Below are 11,791 nucleotides of genomic sequence, written 5' to 3'. Positions count from 1 at the left end.
AGTCTTCATGGGAGTTTGTTTTTATTTTCGTATAAGCAATTTCACTAGCTATGTGCCAGGCTCTTTTCAAACACTTTACACGTGTCAGCTCATTTCATCCTCACAATAGTCACGTGAGGTAGATAGTCTCATTAATAGGTGAGAATTCTGAAACACCAAGAGCTTCAGGAACTTGCGGAAATTCACAGAATTAGTAAGTGTGAGGGCGGAGATTTGAAACCAAGCTCCAGAGTCTTACTGAAACTAGTGGGAGACATTAACATTGCTCTCTCAGTCGCTGACAAAACGCAGGCAAAGCTCAACAAGAGTAGGTAATCTGAGCACAGTCATTGGATTATCCATTACAGTAGCTCCCCTCAGCCCAAGTTTTATGGGACAATTATGTCCAGTAGTGGGTTGTTGGAGCTTAAAATGAGACACGTGTTTATGAACTGGAAAATATTGTACAAATGCTAGTTCTATTGTTTGACTCTTGGTCTTTGATATATTTCTTTTGGTGATTTTATAGGCTTGTAGCATCTACTTGCATTGTAAGTCCTTCAGATCCCTATTATTAAAAGGTAGGGTATAAGTAATTAATACTACACTTGATCTTAGCCAAAAGGCCGAGAAGCGATAGTAATTAATAAAGTTATTGTTGTATCATAGTTTAGACAGTTGGGTATAAAAATGTTTGCATTAATAGAATCCGAATTAAACATACTAAAGGAGCACATGTTGATGGTTCCTTGGCATTTTTTTTTTCCAGCCTTCAAACCGTGTGATTCCGGCTCTGGGATATCAATGCAGGCTTGCTGGAGATGGAATGATCAGAGAGCTAGTGTGTGGGGCCTTAGGCAAGTCACTGACCTTTGGGCCTCCATGTCCTCGTCCACCCAAGAATCATGCCCACTCTAAACCACCCCACTGCCTTCACAGGGTTTCAGGGAACGTTAGAGACATCATTGAGAAAGCCCTTTGAATTATATACAGAGCTAAACAAATGTCAGGCATTGTTAAGACTCTCAGATGGTGTGTGGATAGCTTGACTAATCTGTTTTACACCATTTCATATGTTGTTAATAATAAAAGCTAACATTTATTGAGAGCTTGCCCATGTGACGGGCACTGTGCCAAGCAAGCCTTTATGAGCTGCATTTTGTCTATTCATCACAGCAACCCAACAGGCAGAGTGGTCCAGGGTGCTGCAGCCGGATTGCCCAAGGCGATCTCCGGGCTCCACCACTTACCAGCTGAGTGTCCTTGAGCAAGTCAATGGCCCCCTTTAGGCTTCAGTTTCCTCGTCTGTAAAATGGGAATAATGACAGCACCAACTTCATAGAGCTGCTGTGGTCATCCAGGGAGCTAATCCATGCCAAGTGCTTGGAACTCTGTCTGGCACTTGGTAGATGGTCTATAGGAGCTTGTTTCAGCCTTTTCATTCTATAGGTGGTGAGACGTTTGTAAGTGGCAAGTCACCCAGCTGATGAAGGGCCAAGCTGGGATTCTAACCCAGGTCTGTCTGAGCCCAGAGCCCACATGTTTAACTACTACACTCCCTCCCCCTATAGCCCTTGAGCAACTTCAAGGGCCACCAGCCATTTGAAGCTCTACAAAGACCAAGGGAGTCACCGTCTCCATTTTCTTTGCCGTAATCCTCCACGTGATGCTTACTGGTTGGCCTCCATTGAGGGGGAAGCATTTAAGACGCCTTAAGCCAGCACTCGCACCCACATTTTTCTCACCAATGCTCAGAGAGAGAAAATGTTCACAGAAGCATTTGTTACTCAGATGTCAACGAAAACATCCATCCTCACCATACCTCTCCCCCCAGCCCCAACCACACCACTCAGCCTCTGCCCCCAGCTGCAAATTGCTCGGGGGATGTTTATTCCCGGGCCATGCTTGAGGACGAGCAGCAGCAGCTGCGGCAGTCTGGGGACAACATCCCCCGGCAGAGCAGGAGGTCCGTCCTCTTTGAGAAATGCAGACTCTCCAAGCAACACCCGCTGCTGGCTGCCCCCACCAGCAGGCATTCGATCACAGGGACAAGGCCAGCCCCTCAAGCCTGCAGCAGAAGCGGGGGTAGAGGGGGGGAGCATCCTTTTAAAATTCTAGTCCCTGCATTGACTACCAAGACTGGCTGGAGGCAGAGATGAGAGTGGTTTCATCACTGGTCATATTGTCACGAATGTTTTTTATGGTTTATCTTGGGCTGGGCTCCCCTATCTTTTCTCTTTGACTTCTCAGTTATGCAACTTGGTGATGCTCAGAAATCCTTGCGTGTCCTTCCAGGATGAGGACATCAGCCCGGGGGGGAGGGGGGGGCGGGCTGGGACTGGCTCTCAGAGAAACAGGGAAACAGCACACGCTCTTTTGGTCACCCTTGCAGCTGCCTTTCCGGAGAGTCTGCTTTCTCCACCGAGGCCTCTCCGGCTCCATGAGGGCTGGTGGTCCTGACCCACACTTCCTGCAAAATCATATCCCTTGCTCTTCCTTATGAAAGCTCCTACTCTGTGCAGGGACCTTGGGGAAGAAAATGATGTGCTAACAACTTCGTGCTATAGATGAATGGCTGATATTACCTAATATTTCATCGATTTCCCAAGGGGATTTTTCTTTTTCAAAGAGCCAGAAACTAAAACAGCAAAATTTCTGGCACCCCAGACATTCCAGGTGCTTGGACAGATGTGAGAAAGTCTAGAGGCAGTGTAACTAGAGTAGTTTGGAGACACTATGTCTGTTCCACCCACATCTCCTGGATTCAAATCTTGGCTCTGCCACTTTCTAGCAAGTTGCTTCACCTCTCTACACCACCTGCCTTTGTGGGTCCCCTGGAAATAGACCCTGACAAAAGGTGCAAGTGTAGGTATTCTGAGGGGAGATGGGCCCAGGAAATACTGTCAGGTGAAACAGGAGGTAAGACAGGGAAGGGGAGGAGCAGTAGTGAGCAGGTGGCCCTTGTGGCTAACTGGGGCTCAAGGCCACTGGGCTCCCCTGGGAGACTATGGAACAGTGATGGCGAACCTATGACACGCATGTCAGAGATGACATGCGAACTCATTGTTTTGGTTGATTTTTCTTTGTTAAATGGCATTTAAATATATAAAATAAATATCAAAAATGTAAGTCTTTGTTTTACTATGGTTGCAAATATCAAAAAATTTCTATATGTGACACAGCACCAGAGTTAAGTTAAAGTTTTTCAAAATGCTGACATGCCGAGCTCAAAAGGTTCGCCATCACTGCTCTAGAACATACCTCAGATTCATCCCTCAGGAGGGATGTCATAGTCTGTTCAGGTCGCTATAAGAAAAATATGATTGGGTGGCTTGTGAACAACTCAAACATGTTTCTCACAGTTCTGGAGACTGGGAAGCCCAAGATCAGCGCACCAGCAGATAGGGGTCTGGTGAGGGGCTGCTTGCTGGCCCATGGGGCACCTTCTGGCTCTGTCTCACATGGCGGGAGAGGTGAGGGTGCTCTCTGGGGCCTCTTTTATAAGGACACTAATCCCCTTCATGAGGGCTCTGCCCTCAAGTCCTACTCGCCTTCCAAAGGCCTCGCCTCCTAATACTATCACTTAGGGGCTAGGATTCAACATGTAAATCAGAGGGGGACACAAACATTCAGTTCACAGTAAGGGGTGCTGGAGGGGGCTCAGTGTCTGTCCTCCTCCAGCTCCCATCAGTCATTGGGTGAGGCCTGCCCCCACTAATTCCTCGGCACTCCTCGCCTGCTCAGAGGGCTCCAGGGGCCAGAGAACTCTTTCCAGCTTGTAGTTGGAAGCCGTGGGATCTGACATGCACAGGCGTGGTGAGGGCCAAGGGAATGCATCAGGGTACAGACAGTGACTGCAACGCCATCTTTTCTGTGGAAATAGACTCACTGCACGCCGAGGGATTAGACGAGAGGGTATGAGGCACTCAGCGCAGCGTCCAGTCTACGGTCAGTGATGGTCGTTAGTCTGATCACCCATGCCCAGGCATGCTGAGTCATTGCCACGCATGGTTTGTCTTGAAGAGAGGTAGGAAACAAATAAGAAAGGCGGGAGTAAGTCCAGTACACCGGGCTTTGAGGGCAGGCAGGGCACAGATTAGAAGCTTCTAGGGAGGCATGACCCACATCTGGTTTGTCACTCCATCCCCAGCGTGGTGTTCAGTAACCAACTTACTGAACGGCTCAGGGCCGGGCCTCTTGCAGCTGGCCCATGCCACTGTGGGACTCTCTCTGCTCCCGTCTTTGTTTGATGTCATGACTCCGCTCCCACAGCCCATCCTGACCTTTGTGCACTCCACCCAGACCCCTAATAACTCTCACCGCTTCTCCCTGACATCTCAGCCCAGCCAGGGCCAGGAGGAAAGAACTGGGCAGCCACCGGGGCTGCACTGATGACTAAAGGAAATGACGCAGGAGTGGCATTTAGACCATATTGCTAGTAAGTGCTAGTTGAAGGCAGTTTTCTTCACACTGTTGTTGCTGCGACTGTTGTTTCGAATGTGGCTCTTCCAGTCTGGTCCAAAGTCAAGGGTTTAGCTCACATAAGCTTCATCAGAAATTATTTCTCAACTAGGATGCTGGTCGCTACTTCGGCTTTTAAGGCAATGTGTATTCTCTCATTCCCTTTGACATGCTTTTTCTTCAAAGGGACGCTTCCTTATCCACCCTGTGTCTGTTTGTGCTGTGGCTATCCTCCTTCCCTTTGATTTCTTTACGGCAAATGCTGTACATACTTGTGGTTTGAGAAATGGACATCAGAAAAAAAATGGCTTGGTACAGGTTGTATACAAGACTGATCCAATAAAAATCCCAGTCACGGACCCTCAACAACAGGGCTGAGGTCAGGGCTCAGGCACGACACCTGCCTAGCTCCAGCGTTTTGTTTTGCTTTTTGTTTGTTTGTTTGTTTGTTTTTTCTTTTGTGTTTTTTTCAATCTTTAATTTCTATATTGATTAAGGTATTGCATATGTGACCTCATTCCCCCCATAACACCCCCCACTCATGCCCTTGCCCCCCTGTTGTCTGTGTCCATTGGTTGGGCTTATAGGCATGCATACAAGTCCTTGGTGGACCTCTCCCCCTTACCCCCACCCTCCCCTACTTTCCCTCTGAGGTTTGACAGTCCTATTGCTGCCTCTCTGTCTCTGGATCCATCCCTTTCATCAGCCCATGTTGTTCACGATATTCCACAAATGAGTGAGATCACGCGGTATTTATCCTTCTCTGACTGGCTCACTTCACCTAGCACCGTGGTCGGCAAACTGCGGCTCGCGAGCCACATGTGGCTCTTTGGCCCCTTGGGTGTGGCTCTTCCTAAGCCTTAGGAGTACCCTAATTAAGTTAATAACAATGTACCTACCTATATAGTTTAAGTTTAAAAATGTGGCTCTCAAAAGAAATTTCAATCGTTGTACTGTTGATATTTGGCTCTGTTGACTAATGAGTTTGCCGACCACTGCCCTAGGAACAGTATCAGTGAAGAAATTCCTTCAGCATATGTCTGTGTTTTCGCTGCCTATGGATTCCTCTTGTATTTTTACGGTTTCCCATCTTATGTTTAAGTCCTTTATCCATTTTGAGTTTATTTTTGTGTATGGTGTAAGTTGGTGATCTAGTTTCATCTTTTTGCATGTATCTGTCCAATTTTCCCAACACCATCTATTGAAGAGACTGTCTTGACTCCATTGTATGCTCTTGCCTCCTTTGTCGAATATCAATTGGGCATAGTGGTTTGGGTCGATTTCTGGGGTCTCTATTCTATTCCGTTGATCTATATGTCTGTTCTTGTGCCAGTACCAAACTGTTTAAAGAACAGTGGCTTTGTAATACAGCTTGATATCTGGTATTGAGATCCCACCTACTTTATTCTTTCTCAGGATCACTGCAGCTATTCGGGGTCTTTTTTTATTCCAGATGAATTTTTGGAGAGTTCGTTCTAGATCTGTGAAGTATGTCATTGGCATTTTAATGGGGAGTGCATTGAATCTATAGATTGCTTTGGGTAGTATGGACATTTTGATGATGTTCATTCTATCAATCCATGAACATGGTATGTTCTTCCATCTGTTTATGTCTTCTTCTATCTCTTTTTTCAGTGTCCTGTGGTTTTTCGCATATAGGTCTTTTACCTCCTTAGTTAAGTTTATTCCTAAGTATCTTAATTTTTTTGGTGCGATGGTAAATGGAATTGCTTTTTTAGTTTCTCTTTCTGTAAGTTCACTATTGGTGTAAAGAAATGCCATAGATTTCTTGGCATTAATTTTGTATCCTGCTACATTGCCAAATTCATTTATTAAGTCTAATAATTTTTTGATGGAGTCTTCAGGGTTTTCTACGTACAGCATCATGGCATCTGCGAATAAGGACAGTTTCACTTATTCTTTTCCAATTTGGATGCTTTTTTTTTCTTCTTGTCTGATCACAATGGCTAGCACTTCCAGTGCTATGTCAAACAGGAGTGGTGAGAGTGGGCATCCCTGTCTTGTGCCTGTTCTTAGGGGAAATGGTTTTAGTTTTTGTCCATTGAGTATGATGTTGGCTGTGGGTTTGTCATATATGGCTTTTATTATGTTGAGGTATGATCCTTCTATTCCCACCTTGCTGAGATTTTTTATCAAGAAAGGGTGTTGGATTTTGTCAAATGCTTTTTCTGTGTCAATTGAAATGACTATGTGATTTTTATCTCTCAATTTGCTTATGAGATGTATCGCATTTATTGATTTGCAGATATTGTACCATCCTTGCATCCCTGGGATAAATCCTACTTGGTCATGGTGTATGATCTTTCTGATGTATTGCTGGATCCGATCTGCTAGAATTTTGTTGAGTATTTTGGCATCTATGTTCATGAGGGATATTGGCCTGTAATTCTCTTTCATTGTGTTGTCTTTCCCTGGTTTTGGTATTAGGGTGATGCTGGCTTCATAGAATGAGCTTGGAAGTGTTCCTTCCTCTTGAATTTTTTTGGAATAGCCTAAGGAGGATAGGTTTTAGTTCTTCCTTGAATGTTTGGTAAAACTCCCCCGTGAAGCCGTCTGGCCCCGGGCTTTTGCTTGCTGGGTAGCTACAGCGTTTTGGACTGGACTTTCGGCTTCAAGTAGAGACCGTGGCTGGGGCAAGCATAAGCTGCTGGTGCAAACGCACTTACTCAAAGCTAACATCCTTCACTCTGTTGGCAAGAAGGAGGCCTGGCATGACAAACAGAAACCAAGGGAAGCCCTCTGAGTCCCTTTGTGTGTGACAAATGCAATCACCTCCCATCATTCGTGTTACTGGCTCAGAATAGAGACTCACATCACTCAAACAACAGATAACAACAGTAACTGTAGCTTTCTTTACGACTCTTTTTGTTTTGTTTTGGCTTTGAAGTTTATTATGTCATTTTTTTTGGCAGAAGATGTGCCTCCCCAGTAATTGTTTTGTTTTGTTTTTAAGTTTGCATTTCCTAAGCACAAACCAATGAACAAGGAAGGCACAGGAAGGAGGCCAGATCTGTGAGGAGGGCCTGGGGGGCAGAGAGAAGCCTGTGATCCAGGGTGAACCTCAAGGTGGACCACCCACCCCCCTCCCCCCAATGCTGACATGGAGAGTAGATGCATTGGAAGCACCTGGAGACAAAGAAGAGAAAATGCCGGAGGTGGGGGAGAGGGAGTAGGGAGAGGAGGAGTGTTGGAGAAGAGAGTTGTAGTGAGGCAGAGGGTCCAAGATGGACAGAGACAGGGGATAAGGGAACCACTTTGTCCCAGTTGGTCAGGGATTGTTCCAGGTTTTAAATTGAAAGTCCAGCAACCCAGGAAACCCCTCGGCCCCAGGCACACCAGGACAATTGGTCACCCGTGGTCACAGAGGTGAAAACGCAGAGAAAGGGTGGGAAAACGGAAGCAGATCGGGCCATCCCAAGTATGTTGCTGGTTGAAGAGTGTTAGTCATAAAAGAAGCAGGTTTCTGTCATCAGTGCCCCAAAACGACTGGGTTCCTTTGGAGGGATGGCCTCTCACTCGCCTTTCCTTCCAGGAGAAGTCAGGTGCTCCCAGAGGAGGGTGCTCAGACCCAAAGCTTGAGAGCCAGGGGATCCACCTACAGGACTCGGGTCTAACCTCATGCAGTCCTGGCCTGAAATACCTGCTCCCCTCACCCGGCGGTGACACAAGCATGAGTTCTGAACCTGCTGTCAAAGCACCTGGTTTCTGGTTCCAGCTCTGCTGTTTGGAGTTTAGATTCCTCACGTGGACTTAGCCACGATGGGTCTTGTCTGTCCAGTCTATTCCGTCATCCCCCCTTTTCTGTTTCCTTGAAGGAACTTCTCTCCTATAATATGCAGTCTTGGTGGGGCTGTCAGTCATAATGCCCTTTTCTTCCCAACTCCTCAGGGCTGGGTGTGTGCCGGGACTGGTGCAATTATAGCAGCATATTCTCCAGGCACCGGTTGGTTCAGGGGTGGGCATGAACCCAAACCCTGGACTTTTCTGCTGGATTCAGGAGGGAAGGCTGTCTTCTCCCTTTAGAATCTATGGAGTATAAGCGTGGGACAGCTGGCCAGCTGCGTCCTTCTAGCAGACAGAGAAATCCTGTATGCTCCAGGAAAGGACAGCAGAGTGAAGTAAAGCTAAGAGAAGACAAAAAAAAAAAGCCAAGAATCTCCCTTGAGACTCTTGATCCAGCCATACCTGCAGTAAATCACCATTGCACTCCCTAGGTACATGAGCTTCCACATTTTCTTTTCTCATTTAGTCACTTGGGCACTTCTGTTATTTAAAATTGAAAGAATCCTCACCAGTGCAATCTCTTTATCTATAAAAATGAATGTAACTTCTTGCAGGTGCAGGGGAATTCACTTAGAGATGCAATATGGCTCCGGCAGCAAAGGCATCTGGGAAATGTACTCTCTGTTTAACTTTCTATGACTGTTTAACTCTCTGTAGCCTCAGGCTTGGCCAACTACCCAGAAAGCCAGAATGCTGCCCAAAGATAAATGCCACGCCCCCAGGAAGGAGGTCATTGAATGTATAGTGTGTGATAACTGCCTGATGTTAACTTAGAAAAAGCATTATTCTTTCTGGTGATCTATGTAACTGTTTACCCACCATATGGCTTTACTATTAACCCCTATAAAAAGAGAGCCTGTCCTGGGAGGCGTATGGATAATTCCTGGCCAGCCACCACTGGGAGTCCGGCTGCTTTGCCTGGGTATATAAGTTTCTCCTACTAAAGCTCTTATGAATTTGAATAAGGATACGTGTCAGTTCTTCATAATCAATCCTGAATTTAGACTTTTGATGCTTTCCCCCAACACAGGACTCTTCTGAGTATTAAATAAGGTCATAGGTGTGAAAGGGATTTCAAAATTAGTAAGTACGATGTACAGCCCTCATATATTGCTGGTGGGAATGTAAAATGGGGGGACAGCCACTGTGGAAACAGTCTGGTAGTTCCTCAAATAATTAAACATACAGTTACCATATGACCCAGAAATTCCACTCCTAGGTATAGACCCAAGAGAACTGGAAACATATGTTCACACAAAAATTTATACACAAAGGTTTATAGCAGTATTGTCCATAATGACCCCAAAGATGCAACAACCCAATATTCATCACCTGACGAGTAAACAAAATGTAGTAAATCCGTACAATGGAATTTTATTCGGCAATAAAAATGAATGAAATAGTGATACATGCTGTATTAAGATGAAACTTGAAAACAATGTTCTAAGTGATAGAAGCCAGACACAAAAGGCCACTTACTCTATGATTTCACTTACATGAAATGTCCAGAATAGACAAATCCACCGAGACAGAAAATAGATTAGCGGTTGCTAGGGGTAGGGATGAGGGAATGGGTAGTGGCTGCTAATGGTTACAGAGTTTCTTTGGGGAATAATAAAAATGTTCTGAATCTGTAGTAATCGTTGCACAACCTTGTGACTATACTAAAAATCGCTGAATTACTTGGTGAATATTATTATATGTGAATTACACCTCAATAAAAAATAAATAACTACATATGCTCTGTACATGGAAAGGATTATTATTATTGTTACTACTGTTCAACTAAAACCTCAGCTTCCATAAAGCCCTTCTCTGAGCTTCTCCAGACTCAATGTGGATCGCGCATTTGTCACCCATATGCTGCTGCCTTGTGTGATATAAAGAGTGTTTAAAAGTCATTAAATAATAAATGATTTAAATGAGTGATTAAATAATAATGACTGCCAATACATATGAGGCTATGTCTCGTCTCTCCAGGTCCATCACCAGCTCCTCACGCGCAGGCTTCTCGTACGTGACTTTCAGAGCGTTGGGGGCACAGGAGGCACTCAAATATTTGTTGAAAGAATAAGTGAGGGCACACCTCTCCTCTCTCCCCTCTCCCGGTCACACATGGGCAGGCGTGCTGGATCCAGGCCCGGTGCCCGGATGAGGACAATGTGAGTTAATGAGGGGTAGAACTGTTCCTCGGGGACCAGCAGCAGCACACCCACTGCAGAGACCCCTACAGCAGGCAGCGCGCAGGCTCAGAGTGCGGTCTTCAGCCCACCACACAGCGGCATGCCCGCCAGGACCGTGGTGCCCACCAGGATGCCCTGACCTTTGGGGCATTTGCATTCCTCATAAGTGCTCCAGGCAACCCCCATGCACCTGCAGTGTGGGAGCCTCTAGGGAGAGTGCACATCCGTGCCAGGCAGGGACGTGGTGTGCAGCCCGTTGGAGAGCTGTTATCAGGATGCTCTAGGTTCAAAGTATCCTGACTCACACCCTCTTCAACAATAAAGGGGGCAGTGGTCACATCGTTGGGAAGTCCGGAGAGGAACAGTCTGGGAGGGGGAGGGGGGGCGTGGCTTCATTCAGTGGCTCAACAAGATCCTCCTGGAACCTGGATTCTCCATTCTGTCATCCCATGTCTGCCTCACCCCAATGCCAGATCTCCCCTCCCCAGCCAGACCCCTCCTATTCATGTCAAGGCCTATGTGAGTCTTGGCCCCAGCCTGGGAGGGGATTGAGAGTAAGAGAGAAGAGGAGAGAAAGAGTTGATGAGTTGGTTATTCTAGGAGCTCTTTTAAAAGAGCAAGAAAGCTTGTTTCTCAGAAAACCTTTTTCATTTGTCATGTTGCCTTTTTTTAAAACTAAACCACATATCCCCTCTCCCCACCCCCCACATGCCCCAGGGATGGGATCAGCTTCCCCCTTGTCTGTGGCTGATAAGGAGAGGTGAGGATGCCAAAACAAGAAGCAGGGTAGGTGCCAAGAAAAGGACACGATGCCCACTATACTTATGTGAACCTGGGCTTTTTCAAATCCCACCTCATCCTCCCGGGCTCGGCCTGAATGTCACCTCCTCTGGGAAGTCCTTCCAACCCCTCCCAGACAGAAAACTACAACCCCTGTGTACCCGCACACCCCTGGCTCCCACCCATTCATCCACCCATCCTAGTATGTTCCTGGTTCATGGGGGGAGGGGAGGGAGGAGCTATGTGCTCCTCTGTGAACCAAATCTGTGATGTGTAGTCTCTCTACTACGTACAATGAAAAGAGAGAGACAGACAGCGAGAGAATGCCATGTATCTGGGATGAGACCTGGCAGGAGAAGGGGAGAGGGGGGAGGGAAGGCTTCCCTGAGAGAGTGGTGAGGGGGTTCGCTGTAGCTTCCACACACTTGCCACCCTCCCTTGTCTCGGCTCTCTCCAGGGGAAAGGCCAGCCTCCACACCCATGGGTTGCGGTCCAGGGCCTGATTTAAAGCTTGTGCAACAACTGCGCGTTGCATTTAATTGTCAGTGGTGGAGGAGCTGGGAAGGAAAGTGGCTGGGTTCCAA

At 46.6% G+C, this 11,791-nt stretch overlaps 1 pseudogene; it reads right to left on the bottom strand.

Annotated features, from left to right (window-relative positions):
• Positions 1 to 555: 555 nt before the first annotated feature.
• On the bottom strand, positions 556 to 617 carry LOC118661029 (annotated as a pseudogene).
• Between the last annotated feature and the right edge of the window lie 11,174 nt (positions 618 to 11,791).

The sequence above is a fragment of the Myotis myotis genome, unplaced genomic scaffold (genome assembly GCF_014108235.1).
Source record: "Myotis myotis isolate mMyoMyo1 unplaced genomic scaffold, mMyoMyo1.p scaffold_m19_p_1, whole genome shotgun sequence".
Classification (NCBI taxonomy): Eukaryota; Metazoa; Chordata; class Mammalia; order Chiroptera; family Vespertilionidae; genus Myotis; species Myotis myotis.
This window is presented reverse-complemented; position numbering and strand designations above follow the sequence as displayed.